Source organism: Caretta caretta, chromosome 4 (genome assembly GCF_965140235.1).
Source record: "Caretta caretta isolate rCarCar2 chromosome 4, rCarCar1.hap1, whole genome shotgun sequence".
Classification (NCBI taxonomy): Eukaryota; Metazoa; Chordata; order Testudines; family Cheloniidae; genus Caretta; species Caretta caretta.
In genome coordinates, this window is record NC_134209.1 from 125,467,040 (window position 1) to 125,479,782 (window position 12,743).

The following is a 12,743-nucleotide window of genomic DNA, read 5'->3' on the forward strand; positions in this document are numbered from 1 at the left end:
ACCCAGTTTTGTGAAATCCCCCATTAATCTTCGCAATTAGTTTTGGACTTAGCTATCTTGAGTAATTTTGTATTGTCTGCAAACTCTGCCACCTCACTGTTTATCCTCTTTCCCAGATCATTTATGAACATGTTGAACAGCACTGATCCCAGTACAGTATCTCGGGGGACCCCACTATTTACTTCTCTCCACTGTGAAAACTGACCATTCATTCTTACCCTTTGTTTCTTATCTCTTTAACAGTTACTGATCCATGAGAGGGCCTTGCCTCTTCTCCCATGACTGCTTACTTTGCTTAAGAGCATTTGGTGAGGGATTTTCAGAAAGCCTTTGACAGGGTCCAAGTACACTATATCCAGTGGATCACCCTTGTCGACATATTTGTTGACCCACCCCTCTCAAAGAATTATAATAGATTGGTGAGGCATAATTTCCCTTTACAAAACCAGTGTTGACTCTTCCTCAACATATTATCAGTTATTTTTTTCAATAATATTAATTCAGGTGCTTTTCTTTAGTTTTTATTTTTGTTAAGTAAGTTGAACTAAATGTTACGCTGATTTACATTGCTGATACAACTACTGAGCAGTGTCTAGTGGGCTGGCATCAATCCCAAAGAACTTGAGTAAATGGCTCAGAATAGGACTCACTGGTGGTATCTGACAGGTTTGAGCAGGATCGACAAATTCATCTCCAGGCTGCACGTGAAAGGCGCCACAGATCTGCATCATCAAACATCATAAATACAGACTTCCCATGCCCTCAGTGCAGCCGACTCTGTGCATCACGGTTCGGACTTCAGAGTCATATGCGTAGCCATAGATGAGAGCTGCAACAATATCATCCTCATTGTCAGTGATGGACTACCAACATAGCTACTGGGCAATGGTGTTCACACTACATAATTGTGTGTGGACAAGGCTCTAAGGGGAAAAGTTTAGGCAGAACTGTTCTGCCAATGAACCCTTGTCTGCAAATGATCCAGTTATGTAAGAATAAGGTTATTTAAACAATTTGTATAACTTTCTTATATAGCCACTGTAAACATGTTCTTAAGAAGACACTAACCTTCTTCCCCCAGTCCTTTTGTGTTGTTGCAAATAGTGCAGAAACCATGCCCTCCCTAGATATTTGATTTTTTTTTCTTTATAAAGCTAAAGAGAATCCAGTTATACCCCTCTTGGGTGTTTTGGTGTGTTGCGGGAGTGAATGGCAAGGTAAACCTCCTGAATTTAGGTCCTATTTCTGTTTGGATAAGAGTTATGTATTTTTTTAAGTTAGCCTTCATCAATTTCCACCACTTCTTTTCATCCTTTCATCCATCTAAAAACACTGAGACTATATATTATCTTCCTACAGGAAACCTACCTTTTATGACTTGAAGGCAGAGAAATTTAGGAGGGGATGGATAGGAGAAGGATTATTTAACAATTTCTCCTCCAAATGTGTAGCAATATTGTTTCACAAAAGACTCAATTTACAAATTGTAGATGTAAATAAAGATGAGGATGGTAGATTTGTGCCAGTGAAGGATAGGATCTCTGATTCTATATATACCCTAATTAATATATATGGACCCAATAAAGATGATCCAAGTTTCTTTCAACAAGTATTTTCCAAATTAATTAATATCCCACTAGAATCAATCATTATAGCAGGAGATTTTAATGGGGTGTTGGACCCTTTTTTAGGCACTTGGCCATCCCCAGCCTACACAATCACATTCTAGAAATATTATAGAAGATTATATAGATAAATTTGGGTTAAAAGATGTATGGTGGTTACAGAACCCTATAATGGAGGATTTTACTTCTTTTTCCTCCCCACATTTCACATAGTCAGAAATAGATTTCTTCCTGATTTCTATGAATCTGGTGGACTCAGTCCAGATAATGAAATCAAGTCTATCATGATCTCTGATCATGCACCAGTGATACTATAATTGTCCCCTCCTGAGACAAATTCGACTTGTAAAAGATGGAGACTGAACTCCTCTTTTTGGAAAGATAAAAATTTAAAAACTATGTTACAGAAGAAAATTTTTTGTCTTTGAAAGAAATGACTCACCAGAGATATCCTGATCCATCCTATGGGATATACTAAAAGCAAGGGCAGAATCATTTCCTACTCAATAGATAGAAAGAGGATTAGCCTGGCTTGGCTCCTGGAATTAACCAACAATTTAAAGCTATGGATTTAGAATGTACAAACTATCTCTCCCAAGGAAATCTTAAAAAAATAATCAGTCTTCAGTATGAAGTAAATAGATTGACTGCAACACAAGCCGAATTTGGCGTTCTTAAGATTCAAACAAACATACTGGGAATTGAGGGAGAGAGAACAGGGGAAATTCTCACATATAAATTAAAAATGAGAGGTCAAAGGTCCTGAATAGTATCACTCAGATCAGAACAAGTGCGCGTTATTACTAATCAAAAAGAGAAGATCAATTTTTGAAATTCTACCAGGCTCTTTACAATAATGATTCACCTCCTGACCAAGAAGAACTGAATAATTTTGTTAGAACTCTTAACTTCTCACAAATCTCAAAAGAGCAGCAGGCTGACCTCTCCCTTACAGTCAGAGGAAATAAGGATGGAAATCCATTTCCCATGGAGGAAATGGATCTGGGTAAGACCCCAGGCCCTGATGGAGTACAAATAGAATTCTATCAAAATTCTCAAAGAAATTCTGGAGCCTAAACTGCTATACATTTACCAAGATGTCTTAAAGAAAAGTATGTTGCCTCCAACTATGAGGGACGCCCTAATTACTGTACTACTTAAACCGGGTAAGGATGAGCAAAAGTGTAATAGCTATATACCCATCTCTTTAATCAATACTGATAGCCAATATTTTTGAAAGTATTTTTATAAGAGGCTTTAAAAAATAAGTGACCCAATCAAGTGGAAATTATTTTTAAAAAAAGGCATGGTTTAGATAACACATTAGTTGATTAATGTTATGACATTCTACTAACATTCTAAAAATTCCCATGCAATCATTTCACTCGATACAGAGCAAGCCTTTGACAGTGTGAACTGGCAGTATCTGTTTCTGGGAAATCCTTTATTTTGTACATAAAACTGTTATTATCTAATCCCACCTCTTGCATCCTAACAAATAGCACAGTATTCCCCTAACCCTTTGATATGTTTTGGGGAACTGGACAGGGAGGCTCCCCCTCCCCCATCCGGTTCAATCCATCATTAGAACTACTTGTAGTACCAATCAGGGAACACCAAGGGATTCAAGGGATCAAATCTGGGATTCAAGAGACAAAAATTCTTCCATATGTAGATGACATCATCCTATTTATTAAAAACCAGGATTAATCTATTTCACATATCCTACAAACAATAGCTAACTGTGGTAAATACTCTGGCTACAAGATAAATTGGGATAAATCAGAAGCAATGAAGATCTCATTGGATCTAGCTGGAAGTGGCTCTCCTACGGGGACACTGAGATGGCAACTGACAAACCTCAGATATCTTGGCATCCCATTCCCTAAGGATATTAAAAATGTAATCAAGGTTAACCTAGCCCCATTAATCATGCAGTTAGCAAACAATTTAAATGGATGGCACACGCTGACTCTCTCCCTTTGGGGGGGGGGGGAAATGAACAAAATCACAATGAATGCCCTTACCAGGATCCTTTTTATTCTGAATTCACTCCCTGTCCATGTTCCTCCCTTTTATTTTATCAAAATCAACAACATTTTGAGGACCTTTTTGTGGGGTTCTGGTAACAAACCCAGAATCTTCTTACAAAGATCCCAGCTCCTTGTCAAAACAGGTGGTTTTAGATTTCCCAACTTTAAACTTTACCATCAGCAATAATTCTTAGCCAAGGAGCACAGTGCCTCATTCCCTCATGCTTTAGAGCCCTGGATTGGCTCCAGTTGGAAGCAAAATTGGTTGCCCCTTTACCCCTTCTCATTTTACTGCACCCAGATTATTATAGATTCCCTACTGAACAATTACCAGCAATTGTAGCAGCCAGAAATAGTTGGTGTACAATTTTTATGAAATATAAAAATCACCCACTTCTACATACCAAGGCTTCTGACTGGGGTAACTCAAAACTCTTTATAGATGGCAATCCCATTATCTGGCCAGATTGGATTAGGAAAGGGATTTTGACCATCAGTCAATTTATTGAAACTAATACCTTCCTCCCTTTTGCGATATTAAAAGAAAGGTTCAGTCTAGAGACTAAGGAGTGGCAATATATCCATCTTAAGCATGCCATCTCCCATCTGTTTGGCCCCGATACTTGTGCCATCCCTGACCCAGCTGGACTGCTTTAATTTCTCCAAGTATTACCCAATTTGCCAAGACCTATGGCAACACTATATACTCACTTGGCCAGCAAATTTGAATTAAACATGGATTCCCTGAAAAAGAAATAGGAGGAGGAACTAGGCCAATAGAAACAAATTTTAGACAGTGCACCAAACTGTTCCTTGGACCTCTGTTTAAGATTAATCCAGCAGAAAATCATACAGAGGATGCATTGGAACCCTCTCTGACTGTTCAAAACAAATGCTGCTAAGGTAGACAAATGTTGGCACTGTGATTCCGCAGGTGCTAACTTAGCCCATATGCTCTGGGAATGCCCCTATACCCTTATGTTTTGGGCAGAACATAATTGCAGAGTTAATTTTTTTCCTGTCAGATAAAATTGTTACAAGCTAAACATGTAATGATAAAACTAATGAAGTTAATTGGAAGCTGAATAAATCTGAAAAACTTTGGCTAAGCAGAGCACTAATAATTGCTAAAAGATTAGTAGTACAAAACTGAAATCCAAAAAGAGACCAGCAGTTGAAGACTGGATCACAGACATCATAAGATTAGCCACCATGGAAAGAATTGTGTACTGTAACAGAGATACCCAAGAAAAATTCTCAGGGATATGGGATACTTTCCTGGAAGTATCTGAATGATCCTGTTGATTGCATAGGACCCCTTCCTACTTCCTTCCCTCATTGTCTCTATCTTGCTCTTCTGAACTTTGCTTCGAGTGTTTTATCTTATCTTGATAATTTGTCTTTAACTACTTGGATTTTTATAAACAAATTGTGTTTGTTTGTAAATTGCAGTAATACAAATATTTATATGTTAGCCATTTATATGTTTGTTAGCCATTCATGTTGTATATGTAATAAAATGTTTTAAGTATAGCTAAGATGAGGTACAAATGATGAATTGATTATGAGAAGTTTATGTATCATTTGCTATGTTTGTTTTATTCTGTATATATATTTTAAATTTAATAAAAAGTTAATAGAAAATTAATTTTCTATTTCAGTAAATTACTTTCAACAATGCTTATACTGTAGTTAGTATACGTAACAATGATAACAGTTGTACTGATTACTTGAAAAAGGAAAGTAACCGCAACCTTTTTTCCCCAGGAATGAAGGATTTCTGTGTGACATAAATATAAAAAGAAAGGCAGAATGAAATAAGCAACAGCTATAAGGAGGAAAATTAAGTCTAAGCTCTTACAGATGGCTTCAGCTGTAGTACTTAACATGCATGTCAGCTAGAGCAGAATGTTTAAAAAGGAGATTCCGCTCCACAGAAACAAATTACAAACTTGTCACTCAATGAGCCAAATTAACCCCTTGTACAAGTGCACTGAAGATAGAGGAGTTACACCAAGTCTGAATTTAACCCAGATGTTTTTTCATAGGTGTCCTAAAATAAAACGAAAGGAAGTTACTTACCTACTACAATCATTGGTTTCAGAGTAGCAGCCGTGTTAGTCTGTATTCGCAAAAAGAAAAGGAGGACTTGTGGCACCTCAGAGACTAACCAATTTATTTGAATATAAGCTTTCGTGAGCTACAGCTCACTTCATTGGATGCACAATCATGTTACCATTACAGAGAGTCTAATGACAACACATCAATATGAAGGTGAGAGTAAACCAAAGTGATTCCCTTTTATAGTTGTGTATTGCCCTGCATTTCAAAAGTACTATATGAAATTTCAGTAAGAAGAAACTTTAGCACTGGAATTACTGTGTTTGATATCTATACTAATTTCATTACCAGTTTCTTTTCATCTGTAGAGAACTGCCATGATTATGACTGTTACATTCAGCATCCTGAAATGAGCTCAGTGCAGGCAGAGTGGTCTGCATGCAAAAAGCTCATTGCTGGATAGGAATCAAGAGGCCAAATTATGGTCTGGGCTATACTGATATAAATCCAGGCATCTTTCCTGTTGTGACCTAAGATGAACTACATGTAAGGGGGTCCATGGCAGTTTGATGGTATTAACCACATTTTAAAAACTAACACCTCCTACGGTGCAGTCAGATCTCAGCATCGCTGCCTTTACACCAGTGTAACTCCATTGAGATGATGCTGATTTACAATGGATAAAGTGAGATCAAAATTATGTTCCTTTTAAAACAAAACAAAAAACACCCATCAACTTTTCAGGGAAAAATATGTTCTTGAAAAGCTCTGAACTGATAGGGTCTAATTCCTCTGTCATTTCCATCTGTAGAAATTGGGTGTGATGCTACCATTCTGATTGTCTGTTCACTTTGCAATGATGGATGTGACTATATGGGGTAAAAGGTGAAGGAAAACCAGGCTCTCAGAATGTCTGGAGAAAGACTGAATTCTTACAAATGTAACACACGGAGTTCCATGTATTGAATTTAGGCCCCAATATCAAGGATCCTGGGGCATCCTTATGGAAAACTAGAGCCTCTATTTGCAAAGAGAAGGTCTCTAGTGCCTACTTTCCCCTAGCAACCTGGATTCCATTAGATTCACTGAACTTATCCAGCTCTCCACCCCAAGAGGCAAAGGCGGCGAGTAAATGCTAGTATAATCAATATTAACTCTCTCATGGATTCCCATTTTCACATCCTTTGAGCCATGAGGGAAGCATGACAATAAAGTGGCTGTTCTAGGGTTGCCAAGCCTCCAGGATTGTCCTGGAGTCTCCAAGATTTAAAGATTGTCGTATGATGAAACCTCCAGGAATACATCCAACCAAAATTGACAACTCTAGGCTGCTCCCCCACTCTGCACTCACCACAACCCCATAGACCTCGTCCTTATGCTGTCTCAGTGGAGAGGCTCTTGGGAATAAGTATATAGAATGGATGGAGCCTGGGCCCAATGTTTGTCAATGATTTACCATTAAGGTCTATGGCGGTGCTTAACTTTAACCACATTAATAATCCCAAAAAGAAAAGGAGTACTTGTGGCACCTTAGAGACTAACCAATTTATTTGAGCATGAGCTTTCGTGAGCTACAGCTCACTTCATCGGATGCATACCGTGGAAACTGCAGCAGACTTTATATATACACAGAGAATATGAAACAATACCTCCTCCCACCCCACTGTCCTGCTGGTAACAGCTTATCTAAAGTGATCATCAGGTTGGGCCATTTCCAGCACAAATCCAGGTTTTCTCACCCTCCACCCCCCCACACAAATTCACTCTCCTGCTGGTGATAGCCCATCCAAAGTGACAACTCTTTACACAATGTGCATGATAATCAAGTTGGGCCATTTCCTGCGCAAATCCAGGTTCTCTCACCCCCTCACCCCCCTCCCAAAAACCACACACACAAACTCACTATCCTGCTGGTAATAGCTCATCCAAAGTGACCATTCTCCCTACAATGTGCATGATAATCAAGGTGGGCCATTTCCAGCACAAATCCAGGTTTTCTCACATCCACCCCACCCCCATACACACACAAACTCACTCTCCTGCTGGTAATAGCTCATCCAAACTGACCACTCTCCAAGTTTAAATCCAAGAAGATTTAAAGCCAGAAGAGTTCCCAGAAGTTACCTACTACAGGACAGGCCTAACAAAGAAAATAACAGAACGCCTCTAGCCGTCACCTTCAGCCCCCAACTAAAACCCCTCCAACGCATTATTAAGGATCTACAACCTATCCTAAAGGATGACCCAACACTCTCACAAATCTTGGGAGACAGACCAGTCCTTGCCTACAGACAGCCCCCCAACCTGAAGCAAATACTCACCAACAACCACATACCACACAACAGAACCACTAACCCAGGAACTTATCCTTGCAACAAAGCCCGTTGCCAATTGTGCCCACATATCTATTCAGGGGACACCATCACAGGGCCTAATAACATCAGCCACACTATCAGACGCTCGTTCACCTGCACATCCACCAATGTGATATATGCCATCATGTGCCAGCAATGCCCCTCTGCCATGTACATTGGTCAAACTGGACAGTCTCTACGTAAAAGAATAAATGGACACAAATCAGATGTCAAGAATTATAACATTCATAAACCAGTCGGAGAACACTTCAATCTCTCTGGTCACGCAATCACAGACATGAAGGTCGCTATCTTACAACAAAAAAACTTCAAATCCAGACTCCAGCGAGAAACTGCTGAATTGGAATTCATTTGCAAATTGGATACTATTAATTTAGGCTTAAATAGAGACTGGGAGTGGCTAAGTCATTATGCAAGGTAGCCTATTTCCCCTTGTTTTTTCCTACCCCCCCCCCCAGATGTTCTGGTTTAACTTGGATTTAAACTTGGAGAGTGGTCAGTTTGGATGAGCTATTACCAGCAGGATAGTGAGTTTGTGTGTGTGGTTTTTGGGAGGGGGGTGAGGGGGTGAGAGAACCTGGATTTGTGCAGGAAATGGCCCAACTTGATTATCATGCACATTGTGTAAAGAGCTGTCACTTTGGATGGGCTATCACCAGCAGGAGAGTGAATTTGTGTGGGGGGGTGGAGGGTGAGAAAACCTGGATTTGTGCTGGAAATGGCCCAACTTGATGATCACTTTAGATAAACTGTTACCAGCAGGACAGTGGGGTGGGAGGAGGTATTGTTTCATATTCTCTGTGTATATATAAAGTCTGCTGCAGTTTCCACGGTATGCATCCGATGAAGTGAGCTGTAGCTCACGAAAGCTCATGCTCAAATAAATTGGTTAGTCTCTAAGGTGCCACAAGTACTCCTTTTCTTTTTGCGAATACAGACTAACACGGCTGTTACTCTGAAACCTGTCATTAATAATCCCATTTGCTTTAGTAAGACTATTCACATGCTTAAAGTTAAGCAAGTGCATACAGTTTTGCAGGACTGGGACTAAATGAGGAAAGATTTTAAATAGGACAGTCTGCACTGGTTTTCATTTGGAAGGGATGATTCCTTCCTACATTTTATCACAATATAATTTTCGCATCAAAGAATGAGACTTGTACCGAGTTCCATTCCTTGCACACACTTGGGAGAACACTTCTAATACCAGTTTTAAAGTCTCCTAACATGCATAGAATTGTGGAATAATGTGTTTTCACTAGTGGCTGGGAATGGACTTAAATATAAAATGCAAAGATCTTTACGGGGTTGTATGGATGTCACTTTCCTCAATAGATATTGTGCTTTTTTATGATAATTAAACTCTTAATAAACAAAAGGCAACATAAGTTTCTCCTTTAAAATGTTACATTTTAAGTAGATGTAAAGGAAAAAAATATCAGCTTCTCATACCTTGCTAGTGTATTGTATCACTTAAAGCAAATAACTCAACTAATACTGAGTTACAAGCATTTTAGCTAGCTACTCACTAATACCCAAATTAATTCCTTAATCCCCACAGGGCTTTCACTAAGGTTGCCAGTAGAAAGTAGCAGAAGGACTTGGGATACTTGATGAAACACAGGCTATGGCTTTATTCTGTGTTTGAGCATTGTAACAGGTATACTGACTCTCTGGAGATCCAATCAGGAACTTTCCGAGGCCAGAAATACCCCACCTCTCTTTAATGACAACACTGACAAATGTAGGTGTAAAAAGGAAGTAACCAGCAAAGGTTAACTGGGCACAACTTATTTCCTTCTCTGAATGAGAAAAGATGGTGGTAGTGGCTGGCACAGGATCAACATGGATGGATCCTGATCTCTTAATAAAAAGGAGCTGTTCTCCTAAGGAGGAAGGTTTTAGAGAGAGGCCTGGGAGATGAGTCTGTTGTGTGGTCTAGTGGACTGGCTGCTGGCCTGAGACTTAGGAGACCAGGCTCCTGTTTCTAGCTCAACCACTAACATAGAAATGCCATGTTCACTTGGGCAAGTCACTTGCCCTCTCACCCTTTGTCTATATTTTCTATTAGGATTGTAAACTCTTCAGGGTAGTGACTATGTTTGTACACTATCTAGCACAATGGGATCCCACTCTGGGTTAGGGCCTCAGTGCTAACAAAATACAAATAAACAATAACACAATTCCAACCTTGTCCTTGGGCTTTATTGTTACGTGTCAAAAACCAAAGCACACTGGTGTTACACTCAGTGTGCTCAGGCATAAACTATAGATCTATTGTGTTTATATTGAAAGGATAAAGGGAAAATATACGAATCAAAGGAAATAGGAAAGGAGTACTTGTGGCACCTTAGAGACTAACCAATTTATTAGTCTCTAAGGTGCCACAAGTACTCCTTTTCTTTTTGCGAATACAGACTAACACGGCTGTTCCTCTGAAACCTGTCATTATGCAAAGGAAATAGGGAACATCAAATAAAATTGAAAGTCAAAGAAATAATTCTGTTAAAATAAAAACATTTTCTCACAATACTTAGCCTGTGGAACTCATTGTCACAATATACTATTGAAGTATTAGTAAGCAGGTTAGTAAAATTCAAAAAAAGGACTAAATGTTTATACATCTAATAAGAACATCTACAGTTACATTAGTCATACAATTATTTTAAGGCTAGAGAAAGCCTCATGCTTCAGGGCATAAAGCTAACACTCTGAGGAGTTTTAGGGGGGGAAAGAGATGCTTTCTGTTTTAATTTGAAATATGATGGAGCATCAATGAGGCAAGAAGATATAGGAAGCCTGTTCTAAATGGCAGCAGCCACAGAGGTGAAGTCTCATACAAAAAAGATCATGATTAGATTTCCCCACCCCCAACTTTTTACTCCCTTAACTAAAATCATTGGAGAATAGTAATGTTCATTTGCGGCTCATAACCTAGAAAACCTGAGGTAACTTACAACAACAAGCTTGTTCAGCAGGCAAGTTTTTTCAAGTTCTGTTCTGAAAGAGAGAGGAGGTATGGGAAAGGTTAGCAGACTCTGCTACCTGATAGTAACATATTACCATCCACGTGAGCAGTCACCGCCTCGTGCAAAAAACATTAATGTCACTCAGTGTATCCTGTGTGTACCATAGGAGCATTCAGGAGGGACCTTGCCTCCATTACTAACAAAAATAATTTCATAAACCTGGCAGAAGCACAGAGCAAAAATCTCTCACACACCCCGGATCCCATATCAATACTACCCTGTATTTCAGCCTTTGGAAAACTCTAAAGCAGCCAGGCAGACACCATCCTTTCCCTGGAATCTGAACATTCTTTAGTGTGCTCATACCGCTTTGCCCTAGTTGTATTGGAAATTAAGGCAGGCCATTTGGCAGTACACTCTGCTGTCCTAGCTAGGGTGTGATTCATTTCCTAATTACTCTGAGGTGGGGCATCTGGTAGTATAGTGTGTCCTTTGATAGGCAAAACATTGCTTTTCTTCATTTTTTCCCTCTTAGGCAGACAGACCCAAATGCTACCTAGTAATTCATAGATGTTCCATTCTATGAAACTTCTCAAATTGCAGGAAACATTGATTTTTAACAAGCTTGTGGGAAATAGTGTCATAATAAGCTTTCTGATGTGGTCAGGGAAAAGCTACCAGCTAAAGGTAAAAGCAGATGAGATTAACTAAAGAAGGGTTGTTTGCTGCTGCTTTTCCTTTTTTTTTTCCTGCTCATCATCAGACTGCACATTTCAAAACTCTGGGCTGCCAGTCCAGGACATGTGTTAATTTTAATAATTAACCACTGTTGGGTTCCTGACACTATTAATTAAGGGTCAGTAGAAGTTTTCGTTACAAATGCTACTTTCCAAGACTTCACAATTGTCATCGTGAGTTGACAGAGACTCGGTGTGTACATTATCAGCTCATGGGCATTGTCTCTTTTCATAATGGTAATTTTTTAAAAGTTGTGAACTGGAGCTGAATTAGATTTGTTTTAGTATAGTTGACTCACAGACTTAAGGCCAGAAGGGACCATCATGCTCATCTAGTCTGGGCTCCTGCACATTGCAGGCCACAGAACCTCATGCACCCACTCCTGTAATAGACCCTCTAATCTCTGACTGAGTTACTGAGGTCTTAAATAATGATTGAAAGACTTCAAATTACAGAGAATCCACCATTAACTCTAGGTTAAATCTGACCCATGCTACAGAGGAAGGTGAAAAAAACCCCAGGGTCTTTGCCAATCTGACCTGGGGGGAAATTCCTTCCCAACCCCAAATATGGTGATCAGTTAGACCCTGATCATGATGGTAAGACCCAACAGCCAGACACCTGGGAAAGAATTCTCTGTAGTAACTCATAGCCCTCCCCATCTAGTGTCCAATCAGTGGCTCTACTAGCAGTCACAGATCTGCTACATGCCATTGTAGGCAGTCTCATACTACCCCCACCCCCATAAACACATCAAGCTCAGTCTTGAAGCCAATTAGGTTTTAGCCCCCACTGCTCCCCTTGGAAGGCTGTTCCAGAACTTTACTCCTCTGATGGCTAGAAACCTTCATCTAATTTCAAGCCTAAACTTGTTGATGGCCAGTTTTATATTCCCTTGTTCTTGTGTCCACATTGGCGCTTAACTTAAATAACTCATCTTCT